Genomic DNA, 20,337 nt, shown 5'->3' with positions numbered 1-20,337 from the left:
CTTGGGGATATGAACCTTTGGCTCGGTCAGTGGCAGGGCGTCCCGGGCCCCGGGGGTGCTGGTCTCCCCCGTTTTGGATTTCAGTTCGAGTTCTTTGAGGCTCCTCTCGTGCTCGAGGGTTAGCCGTCTCTCTTCGAGCTCCCGATGCCGTTTCTTCTCCTCGATTTCCTCTTGCAGCCGTAGTTGCTCCAGGGCTATTTTCTTCTCCGCTAGCTGGAGCTCGCCGTCCAGCCGGAGTCGTGCGAGGTCCATTTCGTGTGCCCGGACCCTCTCCCGTTCTCGTATTTCTTCGTGGGATAGGCGGGCTTCGGGGATGCCTTGCCCCCCATCTGTCGGGGTTGTGGTCGGCAGGTTTTCGTCCCGGGCCGAGGTCCCTTCGGTGCGGGGTGGAGTGGCCTCGGCTTCGGCCCAGGCTTTCAGGGCTTTCTGCATTTCTTCCTTGGTGCCCAATCCTGTGGTTGGGATCCCTTTGTCTTTGCAGAATTGTTTTAGTTCTTTGTGGGTGTATTCCTCCAGTTTTTCCAGCTGGAAGGTTGCGGCCACGGTTGCTTCTTGTCCGTCCATGGTTAGGTAGTGGGTGCGTTACTTGCTTGTACGATTGCGTCTGGCTCGGATCCCGTCGCTGGCCACCAAATGTTGGAGGGAGGACCACCGGGGAGTCGGAGGGACTACTCCAGCACCTTCCTACCGCCAAGTTATAGCCGAGCGCCGCTGAGAAGCCTCCTAGGAGAGGTCCTTCTCCGATAATCGTACTAGGCTCAGTAACACCACCACACAGGACTTTGTATCAGTTGCTTATCTTGGTTCTTTTATGTTATGTTATGTTATGTTAATGGTTTTTATACCGCGCACAGCTGCCCCAGCAAAGGGGCGTCCTGGCGCCAAGAAAGGTAAACACAACATCACAAAATGCAGCAGAGTCAGTTGATTTTATTAAAAAGAAAAGTTTTGATGACACGTCTGAACCTGGTTAAATCTTCCAAAGCACGGATGTCATTAGGGAGAGCGTTCCAAAGCTTAGCGGCTACTACTCGGAAGGAGCGGCCTCCAATCCTGCTCAGCAAAAAGCGAGGAACAACAGCCAAATTCTGGCCCATCGATCTCAAAGAGCGAGAAGGGACATATGGAGTCAGAAGGTTCATGAGAATAGGTGGAGCCATGCCTTTCAAAATTTTAAAGGCCAGGCAGAGCACCTTAACCCCTTCAGTGCCCGCCCCTTTCCCCGCCCTGTGCCGGCGCTTTCATTAACGGGCGGGGTCTATGACGAGCTGGACTCGTCATGGGCACAGCGCAACCGCGGCCCATGACGAGTCCAGCTCGTCATGGGCACTGAAGGGGTTAAACTCAATCCGCCGAGCAACAGGCAACCAATGGAGTGTTTGCAATGCTCTGGACACTGAGCAACGTTTGGGCAGCCCAAATATCGCTCTAGCGGCGGCATTCTGCACTCGTTGTAGCCGCAGAAGTTCAGCCTTGTTCGTGCCTGCTAGCAGAGCACTGGCATAATCTATCCTGGATAGTACCGAGGCCTGGACCACAAGCTGTCTAGTGGGGGCATCGAAGAATTTAAGCACCGGCCTGATGCCCCTAATAATGCCAAAACAAGAGGCAGCCACCCTCTTAGTCTGGCAAGTGAAGCTAAGTAAAGGGTCCAGCCAGACCCCGAGGTTTTTTAACTCCATAGCAGGAGAGGGGATCATTCCTAACTCGGGGGGCCACCAGCTGTCATTCCAACATCCAGGTTGCTTCCCAAACACCATCACCTATGTCTTCTTTGTGTTCAATTGGAGACAATTCTGGTTCATCCAATTGGCCACCGAGCGTAGCCCCTCACAGAAGTTGAGGGCGTCCATGGCTGAGTCCCCACTTAGTGTGACCGCCAGCTGCGTATCATCCGCATAGGACACCATTGTCATGCCCCAGTCTTTGACTACCGCAGCCAGCGGCCTCACATAAAGATTGAAGAGAGTGGGGCTCAGAGATGATCCCTGTGGGACCCCCAAGGTGAGCGGGTGAGAGGTGGATTTACCGGGTGGTATCGCAACCTGAAAAGATTATATAAACAAAGGAGCACGTTCAATATGTACAGTGGGATCGAGAGATCCAGTAAGAGTCTCAATGTCTTGGAAGGAATAGGGTAGGGGACAGTCTTAGTACCAACCAGGTACGGGAGGGCTCTGCGCCAGACCTTGGATGCTGTCTCAGAGCGGCTCGGACGTGGAGAGCCGCGACGGCGTCAGCAGGGCTCGGGTGGTAGTTCCGCTTGGGTCGAGCCGCAACGCAATCAGCAGGGCTCCGGTGGTAGGTCCGCTTCGGTCGAGCCGCGACGAGGTCAGCTGGGCTCTGATGGTCTGTTGCAACAAGGTCGGGCCGCGACGGCGTCAGCAGGGCCCCAAAGGTTCGTGAAGGTCTTGTAAGCACGATGGAGCCGCGACGTCGTCAGCAGGGCTCAGCAGGTAGTTTCAGGAAGAGTCTTTCTCCGTAGGGTCAGCCGCGATCCGATCAGCAGGGCTCTTGACTCCAGGATACAACTGTCATCTTGTTGTCAGGTCGCCCCAGATATAGGTCGTGAGCCCTTTGATGTCCGGACCCTTGCGCCCAGGAGGGCGGAGAGGCCGGGTAGGGCGCGGCCAGACGCCGAGCAGGAGAGGCGCCAGGCCCCAGAGAGCTGTGGGGCGGTTGCACCTAGGTGTGGAAGGACGGTTGGGGGTCCCATCGATACTGCCCTCCGCCGGGAGTGGAAAGGGCTCACGTGGTATCCCCGGGCCAGGGGTGGGCGCCTCGATGTCGGGCCTCACTGGGACCGAGGCCGGGTAGAGCAGGGTCACGGAGGTGGTCACGTGGAGTGACGTGTAATCCAAGATGGAGGAGCCCCGAGGTGCATGGGACCTCGTGCAGCTGAGCGAGGGGGAACAGGACCACGCCACGAGGCCGGCTCCAACAGTTTTCGATGTGGGTGGGCCTGTGGAGACGTTATGCCCTCAGTATTCATGAAAGGCGTGTTCTAGAGGTGATGCGACAAAACAAAACTAAATGAGATAGGCACCAGTGAGCGAATTTCAGTGCACCGTTTCGTCTGCTTTCTTGCAGATATTTTTCGCGATGGCTTGCTTGAGTCTCTTTCAGGCTCTTATTGGACACAGGGGCAGATTTATGAGCCCCTTGCGCCACTTTTGCGTCACTTTTCCCATGATAAAAGTGACGCAAAAGTGGCGCAAGGGGCTCATAAATCTGCCCCACAGTTTCTCCAATTTTTGGATGCCCCGTATGTGCTTGCTTCTGTAGCGATTGATTCTCGACGATTTTCTCTCAGCCTCTTTTTTTCCCACCCCACAGACACTTGTCAATGTATTTATATTTGTAAAGCATATAAGTTGCAGAATACCCAAATCTGTAAGCTGCCAAGACAGCCCAGCAATGAAGCACCATCCATATTGCTGCATGTATTCACCTGGAATATGCTTTAAGATTAAAAGGAGTTCAATTTAGTTTGATAATTCAAAGCTTAGTGGTTAAGCACGAATTACTTTTCGTTAAAAACAATAAGAATGAATGTGTGTCCGACTTCGTATGCCTTCCTCCCCCTCTCAGACTCTCCCATTGTCTTCCAGTATTACTTGAAGGACTGGCAGGGTATGGGGGGTAGCTGAGTCCTCCTCCTCCCTCGCCCCGCCTTAGCACTCAGAGCCTCAGAAGAAGTGCAGAGAAAGTGAAGAGGGCTTTAAGTGCTTCACTGGGGTCCATACAAGAAAGGTCATAGGCTTCGCTCCTGGCCTCTTGGAAGGCTGGGATTCCAGCATCCACGCATCGGGGCGGACTAAAAATCAATAACTGTCCTGGCAAAGCTGTTCCAACTAGCCTCACAGTGGAGAGCCACTACTAGAATGAAAGCAGCCCACCCGGGAATGGCCGAGTGCCAGAGTGCCCAGTCCGGCCGTAGGGAGGACACAGGAAAATTGCTCCAGTCAAGCTTAATGTTGCTAGTACCTATACCAGGCCACACGATGCTTTCTAGCGACTGTTTTCCATTTGGTAGCTCTGTAAATCACTGGTGATACGAGGAGGTGCTTCTTCTTAGAGGAAGGGTCCGGTGTCGTAGCTCTGTAAATCACTGGTGATACGAGGCGGTGCTTCTTCTTAGAGGAAGGGTCCGGTGTCGTAGGTGACTTTGTAGGACAGGCGTTGCAGCGGGACAGTGAGGTGCGTAGACATTGCGCTGACTGCCACGCTCAAGGGGAATAGGCTGCCCGTCTGACCTTCTGTTTCGTGCCCATCAACATTAGCTGAGTTCAGGCCGCATTTAAGCGTCTTTATCTCAATTACATGAAAGATGTGATTAGCGTTCCCTCTTGTGGGTTGACGGCCATTGCCTGAAATAGCCATGTGCTGTTGTCATATAGATATGGCACTTGTTGTTGGAACCCAAGTTCAGCAGGCGTGTGTTTCGAAGGGTTTGGTGAAGGTTGATCGTCCATTGTTGTTTTCTCATGCCACTTCCAAAATTGCTTTTTGATTGGCTCAGATTGATCACTGGGAAGAGTTTGGAAGTCTGCCTGCTACTGGAATATCCTGGCCAAAGTGACTGTTTTAGAGGGCACAGAACCCCAGCTCGGGATTTCCAGTCCTAGTCCCAGGTTGTTCGTTCCCAAGGAGCTCGAGAGTCCAGTCTGGTAGTCCTTAACCACAGTTGCAGGAGTTACAGCATGGTCTGGTGTCTACTTTGGAAGGAACACACAACTCTACTGTCACCTATAATATTCTAATCTAAGGCATACTTTCATTCCCTAAGGCGCTGAATTCCAGTCTCGTGTTTATGGCCCCTCTGGACACAGCATTTGGTGAAGTCCATGTTAGAAGGAGCTAGAATTCAGTCGTGAATAGAGAAGCAATAGAGGGAGCATAACAATTATGTACGAGAGACAATGCTAACAATTAGGGGAACTCCAGCCTAAACGTGGAGTCTTGTCACATATCTTGCAGGATTTTCCCAACTCGTCCTCAAGTGAGCTTTCTGGTTTCCAAACTTCCTGCAAATTTAGTCTTGTATTTGCTGGTCTGATTTCCCAAACTATGCTACAGTGTGCTGGTTATTCTTAAGAGAAGTGGCGGGAGATTGGGAAGTAAAGGAACTGAAGCCAGTGCAAATATTAGCTAATATGTTACTGTAGAGATTAAACTGCCAGAGGGAACGAGTCTCTATGGTGTCTGGCACCGAAGTCAGCGTCTGCAAACAAAGTTCACCTTGGCGTGCTGGGCTTGCCCGTTCGTGGAAACAACATGATGCTCTCTGTGTCAGGCGCCTTGAGTTCTCAACACCCTTCACACTTAAATTTGTGAAAAACATTTTTCAAAATCCCTGACTTTGAGATTGATGTTGGTATCATTGTGGCCTTTTGCTTGTTCACAGTTTCAGGAGTGTAAGAAGGTCTCGTGCAGCATGTAGGGTAGTGTTCATGTCTAGCACTACCATAAAAGGACACGGAAAGGCTTATCATGAAAGTTTCATGAGAGTCTACCAAAGTGTGACTATCCTAGGTGATTATCCCATTTTACAATTTTAAGAGATTGGATGACATGGTCTCATCCACGTAATGTGACATGCTTCATCATCGGCCACCTCATCCCACCCTGGTAAGATGGTACTACCAGGACAGACTCAACCTCCCAATTGTTGAGTTAGTACTTAAGGTATAATCTGTATAATATTTTGTGGATTTATCTCTGATCTAAAAATACCTTAAGGTATAGCACAAAGAATGCCTTTATTAGGTGGTTCCTTGGGTATGAATAAAAATACTATATAGTAGCGGATGCTATTGGGTACAATGTACCCCACATCCCTCCTGTTTGCCAATATGTTTCTGCTTGTTAGTTAAATAAACTTTCATATGACAGACTGCTCCAATATTAGCGGTAGAAGCTGTAACACATATAGTGGCCCGCGAGATGGTCGCCACATCCTTTTGTGGTTGTGCAGTCTGGAAGGCAACGTGGGGAATGGGAAGCCTCAATTTCTTCCATTGTGAGAGCAGTACTCCTCATGTTTTGTCATTGGGTTTCTACAGGGCTTTTGATCTGTCCTATGGGGGTCTCGGTTACGTGTGTGAGGGTCTCATTGGTTAATCTTAATTGGTTACTTGGACATGTTGCGAAAGCATGTTTAATGCATGTGTGTTTATGAATTTCATTAGGAATGAGACTACCACGAACATGATATAGGTAACACAACTGCATGAGTTTTTAAATGGCAGGGCATTGTTATTCAACGCTAAACTTTTAATGAAATGTGATTTTTTGGGGAGGGGAGTTGTCCACTTTTTGTTTAATTCGGTGCAAACCCAGTGAATGTTTTTCAGAGTACACATGGGATTGTATTTCAACATGTTTTTATATTTGCTATTTCAACTTGGCAGATGTAGTTTTGTATCTTAAAAATATTGTTTTCTATTGAAAATCTAGATGGGTATGTTTATTTAACTCTGGCATATATGGAATCATTTGAACTGTTTTTATCGAGGGTCTCATCACTTTTTCTTTGACTCTTGCTATCCTATGTGAGGGTCCTATTATATGTTGGGCTAACCTGTGGGCTGATGTAATTGTGTGGGTGGTGTAGCCATAAAATCTGTAGGAGTCTAATCTTATTTTTGGTCTCGTGCTTGTACAACTCTCAGTATATATGTAGAGGTGAATCACTTATGTAATGAATCTCCTAAATCTGTTGTGTGGTCTTTGTTTTTACGCCTACAGGTTCTCGTCAAGTGTATCTGGGTCTCCTGCATGTAGGTTACCCTCCTCATGTTTGTAAAGGGCTCGTCACTTTGAGGTATTGAGATAACACAGGTGTGGTTCTTGTCCACTCTGTCAAGATTCCTCAATATCTCTGTCATTGTGTCTTTCAGGGGCTTAACCAGCAATACGTGTGGGGTCCTGTATTTTTATTTCGTAGGACTTTCTTCACGAACACCTGAAGAGCTCGGGTTACCACTCGTGTCCCTATGGCAATGATAACATTTTAGGGTAATGTCATGCTGAATTAGATGTGATGTTATATGCAAGCAGCTTTCCATCTTTAGGATTGCTTCCAAACATAGATCCTGTCATCGGCAGGTCAACGGTAATCAAGCACATCTTACTTCAACCTCTTTTTCCTTGAGAAAGTTCATGTTATTAGTAGATCTGCCCAACTAAGAATAATTTTTACTGTGTGTGTGTGTGTGTGTGTGTGTGTGTATATATATATATATATATATATATATATATATATATTCACTGAAAAAACCATAGGTTTCAGGGGCGTTATAGTTAGCTGGACTTTTCACTCGTACAAAACCATGGAAATTCCCCCGTTATAGTTAATTCAGCTAACTATAACTTGCGCGCCCGCAATGCACTGCTGATGACGTCACATATTACATCACTCATGACATGGTCAGTGACATCACTCATGACATCACTCATGACATCTCAAATGACATCACTGATGACATCATCCAGTGAATGTGTGTTTTTCTGAAAATTACATATGTTTTATATACGTATATCTCAAGGTCGATGAAAGAATAAATGGGTATATAAGTGTCTAAATGGATGATTTGTTTTTGAAAAATTGATTGTATAACTGACTGATTAAGTGTATCTTAGTGAATACATGGCTTAGTGAGTAATGTTTAAATGTGTAAATATCTGTATCAGTCTCTCACTTTGTGTATAAGTGGCTGCATGGGTTGGTGAGTAGCTACATGAGTGTCTATATAGGTTATTAGTTGGTTTTTTGAGTATCAGTATGAGTGTCTGAGTGTCTGTATGGTTCGGTGGGGGGTATTACGTAGTGCATAGGTGCATGAATGAGTGACTCACTGTTTGTGTTGAAGACAGCATGTGTGCAGGACTGTATGGGTGGATGAGTGTGTGCATGGGTGTGTTAGTGAGTGATAGACTGTCTCAATAGTGTCTTTATGAGTAACTACATATGTTTTAAACTAGTATATGTGACTATTGGTGTATATAAGTGAGTATATGTGAGAGTGAGAGATTGAAAGAGTTCCTGTATGAATAAGTATGTGTTTCTATAAGTGATTGTTTAAAAGACTAAGTATGTGTAAGTTTCTGTAGAAGTAAGTGTGGTGGTGTGTGTATAACTGTATATGCAAGTAAATGGATGTTTGATTCTTTATTAGCATGAGTGACTATGTGTGTGAGTAACTCTATGGATGAGTGGTGTTGTGTAACAGGATGTATAGGTGTGTGAGTACATATGATGAGTGAGTACATGTATGAGTGACTGTATAGGACTGTTGGTGAATGAGTGGATGTGTATGTGGATCTTAGAATTACTGAATAGGTTGTTGTAACTGGTATTAGTATGTCCATTGTTTTGAACATTGTAGTTTCTATTTTTGAATGTGTGTATCAAAGCTTATATTAGGGGAAGAGGAGGACTGCCACTCTATCACAAGGATGATGTCATCAGTGATGTCATTAGTGATGTCATTTGAGATGTCATCAGTGATGTCATTAGTGATGTCATCAGTGATGTCATGAGTGATGTCACTGACCATGTCATGAGTGATTTAATATGTGACGTCATCAGCAATGCATTGCAGGCGCGCGAGTTAAAGTTAGCTGAACTAACTATAACGGGGGAATTTCAATGGTTTTGTACGTGTGAAAAGTCCAGTTAACTATAACGCCCCTGAAACCTATGTTTTTTTTAGTGAATTTCTAAGGTTTTTTAAATGCTAATTTCTAACTATAACGTGCCTGAAACCTATGGTTTTTTCAGTGAATTTCAAAGGTTTTTTAAATGCTACTTTCTAACTATGCCTACAGAGATAGGACATGTGAAGAAAGAAGAAAAAACGCACAGAAAGAAAAAAAAGAAATGCAGAAAGAAGCAACAGAAGTCCTCAAAGACGAAGAAAAGTGCAGGAAGAAGGATAACCTGCAGAAAGAACAAACAGAAGAGCAGAAAGAAGCCTTGTTGCAAAATCATCCTGTACCCTCAACTTTTTCAGACGGATACTGGTGGTAACTGAGTCTGACTAACCAGTCCTAGAGCCAGTGCTATGTTAAAAGACACTCAGAATACAGTGAAAACACCTACATACACTAGGGAACACTATGCGTTGGGGTCCCCCTGTGATCAGCATGACCTCCTCTGTAAGCCCCTAGTATATAATAGGGCAGGGGATTAAAACTACCTCTTAAAACGTGCCACAGGGCGTGTTTGCACACGTCACCTCAGGCCCCGTTCTCACACTTCCCCACTGTGTAAACACGCCCTGTGGCCGTTTTAAGTTGGGAGATTAAGTCCCCTTGAATCCTGAGGGTCCCTAGGGTCCAACTAGACCACTAGGTACCTTCAGTAAGCGCCACAGAGCTGTGTTGCAGAGAGATGTAAAAAGGGGCACGGCCTAGACCACCTCTCTGCAACGCAGCGGAGTGGTGCTTACTGGAAGCACCTGGTGGGCTAGTTGGCCCCCAGGGTCCCTCAGGATTGAAGGGGAATTATTTCCCCAACTTAAAACGAGCCACAGGGCTTGTTTGCACACGTTAACTCAGGCCCCGTCCCCTCCCTTCACCACTGTGTAAACATGGCCTGTGGCCGTTTTTTAAGTTGGGAGATTAAGTCCCCTTGAATCCTGAGGATCCCTAGGGGCAAAATAGCCCACTAGGTACGTCCAGTAAGCGCCATTGCAGAGAGGTGTAAAAAGGGGCACGGCCTGCACCACCTCTCTGCAACGCAGAGCCGTGGCACTTACTGGAAGCACCTGATGGGCTAGTTGGCCCCCAGGATCCCTCAAGATTGAAAGGGAATTATTTCCCCAACTTAAAACGCGCCACAGGGCGTGTTTGCACACGTCACCTCAGGCCCCGTCCCCTCCCTTCACCACTGTGTAAACGCGCCCTGTGGCCGTTCTAAGTTGAGAGATTAAGTCCCCTTGAATCCTAAGGGTCCCTAGGGTCAAACTAGCCCACTAGGTACCTCCAGTAAGCGCTACAGAGCTGCGTTGCATAGAGGTGTAAAAAGGGGCGTGGCCTCAGAACACCTGTCTGCAACGCAGCTCCCTGGCACACACTGGACATACCTGTTGGGCTAGTTGATCCTCAGTATTGAAGGGGAATTAATTCCCCAACTTACAACTGGCCAGGGGGCACGTTTGCAGAGTGCTGCAAGGAGGGGGTGTGGCCTCCAGCGCGATGCCGGTCTTTTATTTATTTTATTTTTTTAAGAAGGAGGGCTGTGTGGCCCCCCTTCTTTTTCTAATTTACTGGCCCTGGGGACCCCATCCCCCAGGGCCTGCACCCTAATTGTTTTTGTTGAAAAAAATCAATTTGGCCCTCCCAAGGCCTTAATCGGCCCCGGGGACCCCAACCCCCGGGTCATGGCCTTTTTTTAATTTAAATTCTTTAGGAGGGGGCTGCGTTGCCCCCTCCTCAGGCCACTTATGGCTCCGAGGACCCCATCCCCCGGGGCCGGCCTTTGTTTTTTATTATTTTAAAAATATATATATTTATAGAAACACCTAGGACATGGTGGACAAACCGTATGTACCTATCACCATGACGATTTGCGTGATATTCATTAAAAGGCGACTATGCATAGAATGAATCCACATGGAATGTATTTACACCGCTAGTGAAGCTCTGACGTGTCTGACGCCCTACCGTGCCTAATCCCGGCGCCCCCGCCGGTGGGTACTCTCCAAGTAGACACCCTTGTCGTTTATTTATACATGCACACCAAGCCATTCAAAGGGGATCCGACAAAAATTCAACCAAACTATGCAAGAAACCCCCCTCACGGTTAATAAAAACACATCCACCGCCGGATGTGTAATAGTTTTTATTTTACTCTCTGGAAAGGAGACGAACCCCACTTGAGAGTCACAGCATGCTCCTGGCTGAGCCCAATGCTGTGTTACACCCACCAGTGCCCGCCGATTGCCTCACACCTCTGTGTTGTATTCCACCAGCTAGTGCGTATGCTATGACACTCTCTAGCCCATGTGCACTGTAACACCACCCCGTGAATATGTCATGCCACACTTGCCTTCGCACGGTTTATATTGCCACATCTAACGTGCCTTCCTCGATGTGTATGTTATAACGCACAGCGCTATGCCATACATATTACAATCTGGGATCCATATCTTTGTCACAGCGCATATGCAACGTTACACTCCCCAGCACATATTTTATATTACAACTTTAGAGACTAGTTATGTTACACCACACTGCCCTGTGCATATTACACTCCAAGGCGCATATCGCATAGCACGTGCTAGTGCCTGTGCTATCTCGCGCTCTCCAATGAATCTGTCATTGCGCACAATGTATTGCATATTATATTTCACGCCCCGGTTCATCTTATATGACACTTTTTGGTGCATAGTTTATACCATATACTACATCTAGTTTTCATTTTCAATCGTGCTCTCAGGACTATGTTCTATATAACACTGCGTCCACCTACCCTTTTCACGGGCATTACATTTTGCGATGGGGGTGGAGGGTCAGGGGGTGTTTCTGCCAAGTGAGCCCGGAGTCACAGTCACAAACATCTTCTTCTTCCTGAATAAAAGTGAGATTATGCTGCATACTTGTTCATATTTTAAGTAGTTCGCACAGACACACATTTTAAAAACAATAAAGTTCCTAATACCCACCTTCTCTGAACAGTTAGCTTGCTGCCCCATCCACCTCCTCCCTATCCTCTGAATCCATGGACTAGCCTCCTCCCTCCTGCCATGCATGGTCTGGTGTGGTGCCACTGCCCTACATTTAGCATGATGTACCAGTCCACTCCTCCTGCCCTCCATTGCCCAATTCTATGGCCCATCATTGACCTCCTGCTTAGCCTCTGTGCTTAGCTTGCTGCCCCTATTCTCCTTCCCCCTGCCCTCCGATGTCTTTGTGCATGCCCCTGCTCCATCCTTTTTGCCCACTATGTTCCATGGACCTGCCACTCCTATCTACTCTGAGTGTTCTGTTGAGCTGCCACTCCCCTCCCACCTGCCTAGCATTGTCAGATGACTGTAACCTGTCCCTGCCACCTCCACCCTGCCTGTCCACATGCCATGTCCCTATCTCCTTCCTCCTGTCCTCCATGGTCCATTTTACTGCCACACCCTTCTGCCCTCCCTGATCTGTTGTGCTGCAACTGCTCCTCCTGCCTGCCCCGCGCGGTCTGTTGTGAGGCCCCTTCCCCTGAACTCTCTTGTCTGTGCCCAGTTCCTGACCCTCCCTTCTATCCTCCATGGTCCTTTGTGCATGCCCCTGCACCCTCCTTCTTGCCCATCATAGCCATTGTGCTGCCACTAACCCTCCCACTTGCCATGCATGGTCCTCTGTGCTGCCATGGCCCCTCCCACCTTCCCTGTGTGGTCAGCTAGCTGCCCCTGACCCCCTCCCACCTTCCCTCCATGGTCTGTGTGTATGCCACCATAGTCTCATTGTTGCTCTCCATGGTGTGTCTTGTTTCTAGTGCCCATCCTGCCTGACCTCCATGGTCATCTTGCTGCTCCTGCCCTGCCCTGCCACCTTTCCCCCAGCCCTCTGTTTCCATGTGCAGACCCCCTATTCCCTCCCTCCTGGCTTGTCTGTTCCATTGTAATGCCCCTGATCCGTCCCGCCTGCCCTTTATGGTCTGTTATGCTGCAGCTTTCTCTCCTGTCTGTCCATTATGGTCAGCTAGCTACCATTGCCTCTTTCCCATCTGTTCTCTGTTGTCCATGTGCATGGTCCGGTCCCCTCCCTATTGCTTTCTATGGATTGTTGTGCTGCACTTCCGTCCCGCATGCGCTGTGTGGTGTATTGTGCTGCTGCAAACCCTGATGCCTGCCCTGTAGGGTCAGTTTGGTGCACCTCTCCATGTCCCTCCTGTCCTCTGTTATCCGAGTCCATGTCCCTACCCCAATTCCTCCCGCCTACCATGATTCAATGTACCATACTTGCGAACATTTTGAACTTGGTAAGAGGGAGATTTTGAAAAAAAACTGGGGTATTGATTTTTCCCTTTGAGTTACATTGAAAAAGAGGAGATTGTAGACAGGAGACAGATCAAATAAAGCTCATTTGAGCTTAAAAACATTGGACGTTTCCTGGCTGAAACGGGTCTGTTGGCATGTATGGTTGTACTACCACTGCCTCTTCCTTCTGCCCACAATGGTCTATTATATTGCCACAGCCTCTCTTGCCAGTCCTGTATTGTTGGTTTGTTGCCCCTGCCCCCCTTTCCACTGCCCTCCATAGTCTGTTGTGCTGCCACTGCCCTTCCTGCCTGCCCAGTGTGGTCAAATTGTTGCCTCTGCACTCTCCTACCTGCCTTCAATTTTCAGAGTCCGGGCCCCTGGCCTCTGCCTCTCAACAGTATCCCAATGAACAACTCGATTGTTTAATTCTATATTTATTACAAAAGTGTGGAACGCCTGACGTCATCTTGATGTAATCAAAACTGTAATGCCTACATTATTTCCTTTAGAAATTACATATATGAGAGGGTCTTATTTGCATCAAAATTATGGTTAGTGCTCTAAAAAACTAAAATGAGGACATATTTTCTGAGTTTTCAAATAGCGACAAAGAACTTTTAAATTATTTGTAATCTTTATGTTTTTTTATCCAGTTGACCACTTGATTAAATGTTGCACCTTGGCGAGAGGATGTGGTGTTACTTCCAGAGCTGCAGACTTTGCAACTGGGGAACCAGGTTGGAGTTTCTGCTTCAGCTCAACATTCTGTGATTGTGGTCAAATCACTTAATCTCCCCATGTCTACAGCCAAAATGAATTTGATCTTGTGTGATGTAACCAATGCTCATGTAAAGCATTCCAATACCTGACAAATCTACACTATATAAAACTGCAAATACACAAAAAATAAGTGTTTTGCACACTTCTGTCATTGGGCTACATGTGGGCTACATCTGGGTGATATTTGTGCTGCATTTAGGGTCTTTTGTGTCCTGTGGCCATCTTGGGAGATTTATTTGTTATGAAGTTTCCTAATTTCCTCATTTACTGCAGTCTCCTCAGTAGGAAATGCTTTCAGTTTTTTACTTTGATTCCATCAAGAAGGTGTTCAGATATGTCACACATTTGCCATAAATTCTTAATGTTAGCACTCTAGTTGCTCATTAGATCACTGTAGTAAAGCTACTGCTCACCACGGAAGTCTGCTGCTGGTATTAAAAGTGCATGTTTCAGTCTGCATATCAGAATTTGTTTATGAAATAGAAGAGGATTTGAGAAGTCACTCAAAATGTGCCCTCATTTTTCTTTCTGCAGAACTAATCATAGTTTCTATGGCAAAATGAACCCCCTCATTGTGTTCCTTTGTAAATTAAATGTTTTAAGTGTTACCACTTTATTCCAATCAAGATGGCTTCAGGTGTGCCATACTTTTGTCATACGTAAGACTGTTAGCGCTCTAGTTGTTCGTTAGAGCACTCTGGGACATTCTGTCATTGGGCTATACTTGGGCTACATATGGGTGATATTTGGGCTACATTTGGGCTCTTTTCTCTCTGGTGGCCATCTTGGGAGATTTATTTGTTATGAAGTTTTCTAATTTCCTCATTTACTGCAGTCCCCTCAGTAGGAAATACTTTCAGTTTTTTACTTGGTTCCAACTTAAAGGCATTCAGATGTGTCACACATTTGCCATAAATTCTGAATGTTAGCACTCTAGTTGCTCATTAGATCACTGTAGTAAAGCTACTGCTCACCAGGGAAGTCTGCTGCTGGTATTCAAAGTGCATGTTTCAGTCTGCATGTCAGAATTTTTTTATGACATAGAAGAGGATTTGAGAAGTCAAAATGTGCCCTAATTTTTCTTTCTGCAGCACTAATCAGACTTTCTATGGCAAAATGAACCCCCTCATTTTGTTCCTTTTTAAATTAAATGTTTTAAGAATTACCACTTTATTCCAACCAAGATGGCTTCAGGTGTGCCATACGTTTGTCATAAGTAGGACTGTTAGCGCTCTAGTTGTTCTTTAGAACACTCTGGGAAGCTGCAGTAGAACACAAAGGAATCAACTGACAGTCTCTGCCCTTGTTGGATGGACATGTTTTACTGAGAATGTCAGACTTCATTCTCACATGACTGAGAAAGATAATGTGAATTTACAGAAAATATGCTCTCAGTTAGCTTTTAGATCACCTTCCAAACCTCTGTGGGAAAAGCATGAGAAAATAGTTTTCTCTCAAACATGATTCATGATATCACAGCAGAAGGCTTTTTCACATGGTAAAATCACATTAGAACACACCACAATTCCTAAAATGAGTATGGTACCATCAACAAATGATTTATAATGTAACTAAAGTCTTAAAACCTTCTATTAACTGCAATGCTTTTTAATGAGGTGCTATCATGTATATTGGTCCCAAGATGGCTGCCAACACTTCTTGGATGAAGTGCTGACAGCCAATCAGATCTCACGATGAGATGTGTGGTTAGGCTCCGCCCAGATATATATGTGATTTTACTTTTGATTTTCTCAGGAACTACTGAACGGATTAACACCATTTAAGCAAAAGGCACATGCCTGACCTGAGGACTACCTCTTTGCCAAATTTCAAGTAATTCTGTTCAGCCGTTCGGGCTGTACCTTCGACTAAAGGTCCTATGGGAAAATGCATGGGGAAAACGCGTTTTGGGGCCCCCCTTTTTTCTCAGCCCCCGCTTGACGAATCACCCCGAGACTTTCAGGGTAGGAGCTGAGCGGAGCGCCCCATTAGTTTTGAAAATTTCACGAAGATAAGTCAACCGGCGCTAAAGTTATTCAAAATAGAATTTTCAGATTTCCTATGGGAACTCGGTCCTAACTATAACTATCTACTGGCGACCGCCAGTAGATAATATATATATATATATATATATATATATATATATATATATATATATATATATATATATATATATATATATATATATATATATATATATGGAGAAGGGAGCAGAGCCATCATGAGGTGAGACTATGGACCCTTTTCTTTGCCTAAACATCCACAGCTACCCTCCCCCACAACAATAAGTAACTTATGTAGTGCCAGTGTGTAGAGTATTCACACCTGAGCTTTAAATCTTTTCTGTGCAAGTTTTTAGCTCCATGTGTGATTTTTTTGTCACACAATGGCACCCAGTGAGTTGGTAGGCCTGTCATCGACTGGGGGAAAGTCTTTTCAAATCTGTAGAAATCCTGTGTTTGGTTCTAGTCTGGTCAGTAGGCATCAATGTATGTCTGTAGAGGTCTTCATTGTCTTCATTGTGTGTTATCAGGATAATTCTGCACTGATAATGGAAAGCTAAGTAGTTCAAAAGTTTACTTTTTGATAGCCAGTAAAGTTGAGGGGTAAATATCAAGGCAGATGTATTTATTTACAATTGCATTTAAAATGTACCTTAAAACGGTACACAGTAAAAATAACACACATGTTAAACTCTGGTCTAAATCCCACTAGCTAATTACTGAACTACAGCAGAAACAAATTAGGTTTGAGACCAGAAAGTGCAGGTTGGAGAAGACGACATACATTCTCCTTATAAGCACCGATGATCTGCGGTGTCATGTGCACTCAGACTCCGCAGTCTTCCTGTCTCCTCCACTTCCAGAGGAAGGTAAAGACCCATCTTTTCAAGTAACATCGCGGACACCAGGCTGCTCTGAGAAGAACCCCTGTCTTTTCCACCTCCTTACTCTCCCCCTTTATGAACACTCCCACACGCCCCATTTTGTACCCATACCAATGCAGATTTTCTTTTTCCCTTCTCACCATTTATCTGCATCCTACTACAGGCTTTGATCATATTTAAATACAGTGGCCCCCACTACAGGGATGCTTGATCATGTTCAGCCACTTTAGGACACTTATATTAGACAAGGCATATAGCACTCCGCAAACGTAGTCCTGCTTTAGGGATTCCTTTAGTAGACATCTCAGCGCTCCTTTAGGTGGCAGGATGTGCACAGTGAGAGGAGGGACATCTAACCTACATGTCTGCTTTCTCGGCTAGGGCAGTCGCATTCGGCAGAGTCTTCATACAAGAGTCTGGAACCAATCAAGTAAGAGGAAAGTACTTTGTTTAATGTTAGGCGCATAGGTGCCAGCAACATCAAGTAGGTCCCGGGCAGGGCTTTATTGTATTAATTCCTTTTATTTTTGCAATTTTATAATGTGCGGGACATGGCCCGAAGGCATCAGAGCGCTTTACAGCAGTATCATGATACAAGGGGTACTGCAAGTTAGTTAGAATAATTACTTTCAATAGCTGCGATCAGGGCGAATACAGATGTTGGACTTGGGACGTACATGTTCAAGCATTGATTAAGATGGTGGGGATACACTATGAAGGTAGTTTGTCTCCTGGATAAAGTACTTAGGCGTGGTCAAGGGCGATTAACGCAGGTGTCTGCCAAATAGGAGGAGCTTGAGGTCCTTTTTGAAGGTGGATATGCAGGTTGTTAGGCGAAGGTGGGGAGGTAAGGAGTTTCAGATTCTTGTGGCACTGCCAGAGAATGACTGGCTCATGTACCGTTCTTGACTGCAGGTTTGGTTTACAGAAGCAAAGGTTGGGCATTTCTGGAACCCCTGTTTGCTCCAGAGATTTTCAGAATAGGAGGGTAAGTAGGAGTGGGTAATGCAGGTGGTTTTGAATTGGGTCCAAGCTTCAATGGGAAGCCATTGGAGGGTTAGCAGGGCGAGGGAAATGTGGTCACATTTTTTAAGACCTAACATGAAGCCCGCTGCTGCATGTAGAGTTGGTCTCAGTGGGCCTAGATGAACTTTGGGAATGCCTGACAGAAGAGCAATTTCATAATCTAGTCTGGAGAGGACGAGAGACTGCACCATTGTTTTGAGGTCTTGTGCCGGGATCAGTTGTCTGACACACCACAGGTGCGTGAGTTGGCGTTGTGCGCTTTTGGCCATGGCTGTAAAGTGGCTGTGAAGGTTTAGATGTTTGTCAAGGGTGATACAAGAGATATAGCACTCTGTACAATGGCGGGGCAGCCTCCATGGCGGGAAAGTTGGTCATCTATTCCTGTACTGGGGTTTTGCTTTTGGCAGTGAGATCAAAAGAAATTCTGTTTTAGTTGGGTTGAGTTTTAGATGATGGTTAGACATCCAGTTTTGAATCTTTAGCAGTGTGGTTGGAAGGAGGGCAAGGTCTTCAGGGGAACAGATTTCATGTATATTTGACTGTCAGTGTAGAGGTGGAAGAGAATCCCAGCATTTCTGAGAATCACACATAGTGGTTCTAGGTAAAGGTTAAAGAGGTTTGGGAAGAGGATCGAGCCTTGAGGGACTCCTTGATATACATTGACTGGTCCCTAGAACAAGTTGCCCATTTTCGCAATTTGGGAGTGGTTGGTTTGGTAAGAAGAGAACCAATTTTGGACTGTGCCTCCACAGTTCAAGCGCTGTTCAAGATTGCGAAGGACGTCCAGATAATTGACAGTGTCGAATGCAGCAGACAAGTCTAGGAGGACCAGGAGGCACAAATTTCCAGAGTTCAGGATTCTAAGGGAGTTGTGGACAATTTGTAAGATCGCAGTTTCTGTACTGTGGCCCTGGTGGAAACCTGATTGGAGAGAGTCTAGGAGGCTGTTTGTTCGAATGTTAGTGGGAAGCAGTGCAACTTTCAATGACTTTGCCTAAAAATGGAGGTGTGGAGATTGGGCGGTATTTGTTCATGTTCTCTGGGTAGAGAGTATTTTTCCCAGAGAGGAGAGACTTGACCCACTTTTATTCGGTCTGGAAATAAGCCCTGTTGAAGAGGAGTTGACCATGGTGATCCATAGGGGAGTAGGTGTGTGGCAAGAGATTTTTCTGATAGTCCTTGGAATGGTGTCCTGAAGGTGGTTTGAGGGCTTCACTTTGAAGATTGTTCGCTGTAGGTCTCATTCGCGAATGGGTCAGAAAGAGAACCACGAATGAAGCGCCTTGCATGGTGGAATCCCAGTTTCTGGAGGGTTCACTGGTGTGTAGTGAGATATGGAGGTCTCTGACTTTTCTATCAAAGAAACCCACAAAGTTGTTGCAGTGGACCACTGATGGCTTGAGAGCTGCAGCGGTGGAGGTGTTGGTAGTTTGTGCGAGAACTCCAAACAGGTGCTTTGGTCTGTTCTTTGCAGAATTCAAGAGTGCTCTGAAGTGAGAGGATTTGGCTCAAAGGATTCTGTCTTTGTGCTGTTTTCACCTTATGCAAAGCTTATTTATACTCAGGTGAGAGGGTGCTGATCTCAATTCTTTCTCACTCTTTCTGCTGAGCTTTTTTTCTTCATAAAGTTATTTTGCGACCCAAGGATTGGAGGCTTTTGGTCTTGATAATTTGCACTTCAGATGTGCATATTTGTTGATAAGAGATTCCATGCAGGAGTTGTATTTGTCAGTGGCCTCATTAATATCCAAGAGTGGGGTGTAATCGAGATTAGGGTAGACCGGGCCATGATGGCCATGGCTTCTGTGTCAAGGTTGGATCTGTCCCTGAGCCTTATTTTCTCTTTCTTGGAGTGACCGGAAGTTTTGGTACAAGAGCCAGAGACGGAGAATGGGATCTGCATGTGGTCAGACCAGTCAACTAGAATGGGGTCATATGACTGTAGATTGGGGGTATGTAGATTATCGGGTCAAGGATGGCGCCTTTGTGGTGTGAGTTTAAGGCAGTGTTGTTGTAGAACATTGTCTTTGAGAAAGGCTGTAAAGTTTTTCCCCAGGCTGTTACCTTTGATTCACCAGTGGATGGTGAAGTCTCCAAGGAAGCTTGTGTTGTCTGAGCTGATCAATTGAGAGGTGAAGAGATCTATACATTCCTCAATGAAGGAATTGTTATGACCCGGTGGATGGTAAATCACATTCAGTCTGATGTTGGAGGTAGTGGATGTGGACATTTCCACTGACATGCATTCGAAAGAGTGAAACTGAGTCGTTTGAATCCTGCGTCTGGGAGAGTTTCTGTGAAAGAGTGTAAGAACTCCGCCTAGTCTATCTTCCCGTTCTCTACATAAAATGGAATAATTGGGAGGCAGTAGAACATCTAGACTAGAGCATGGTTAGATGAGTCATTGAGCCATGTTTCAGTGAGGATCAGGATATCTAGATTATGGTCTAGACAGTGTTTGACTGCAGACCGACAATTGTTTAGCATGCAGTTCAGGGAGAAGCTGTTGACTCTCTGGCTAAGCTGTTCAGGGAGGGAGATTGGGATTTGAATCAAGGTAAGAGGGGTTGAATGTACACTGGGATGATGTGTGTTAGTCTGCGGTCGGAGATAATGGTGGAGATCGGCTAGCCCACTGTGGTAATAGAGGGTTGGGGGCTGGGACGT

This window comes from Triturus cristatus, chromosome 5_1 (assembly GCF_964204655.1).
Source record: "Triturus cristatus chromosome 5_1, aTriCri1.1, whole genome shotgun sequence".
Classification (NCBI taxonomy): domain Eukaryota; kingdom Metazoa; phylum Chordata; class Amphibia; order Caudata; family Salamandridae; genus Triturus; species Triturus cristatus.
This window is presented reverse-complemented; position numbering follows the sequence as displayed.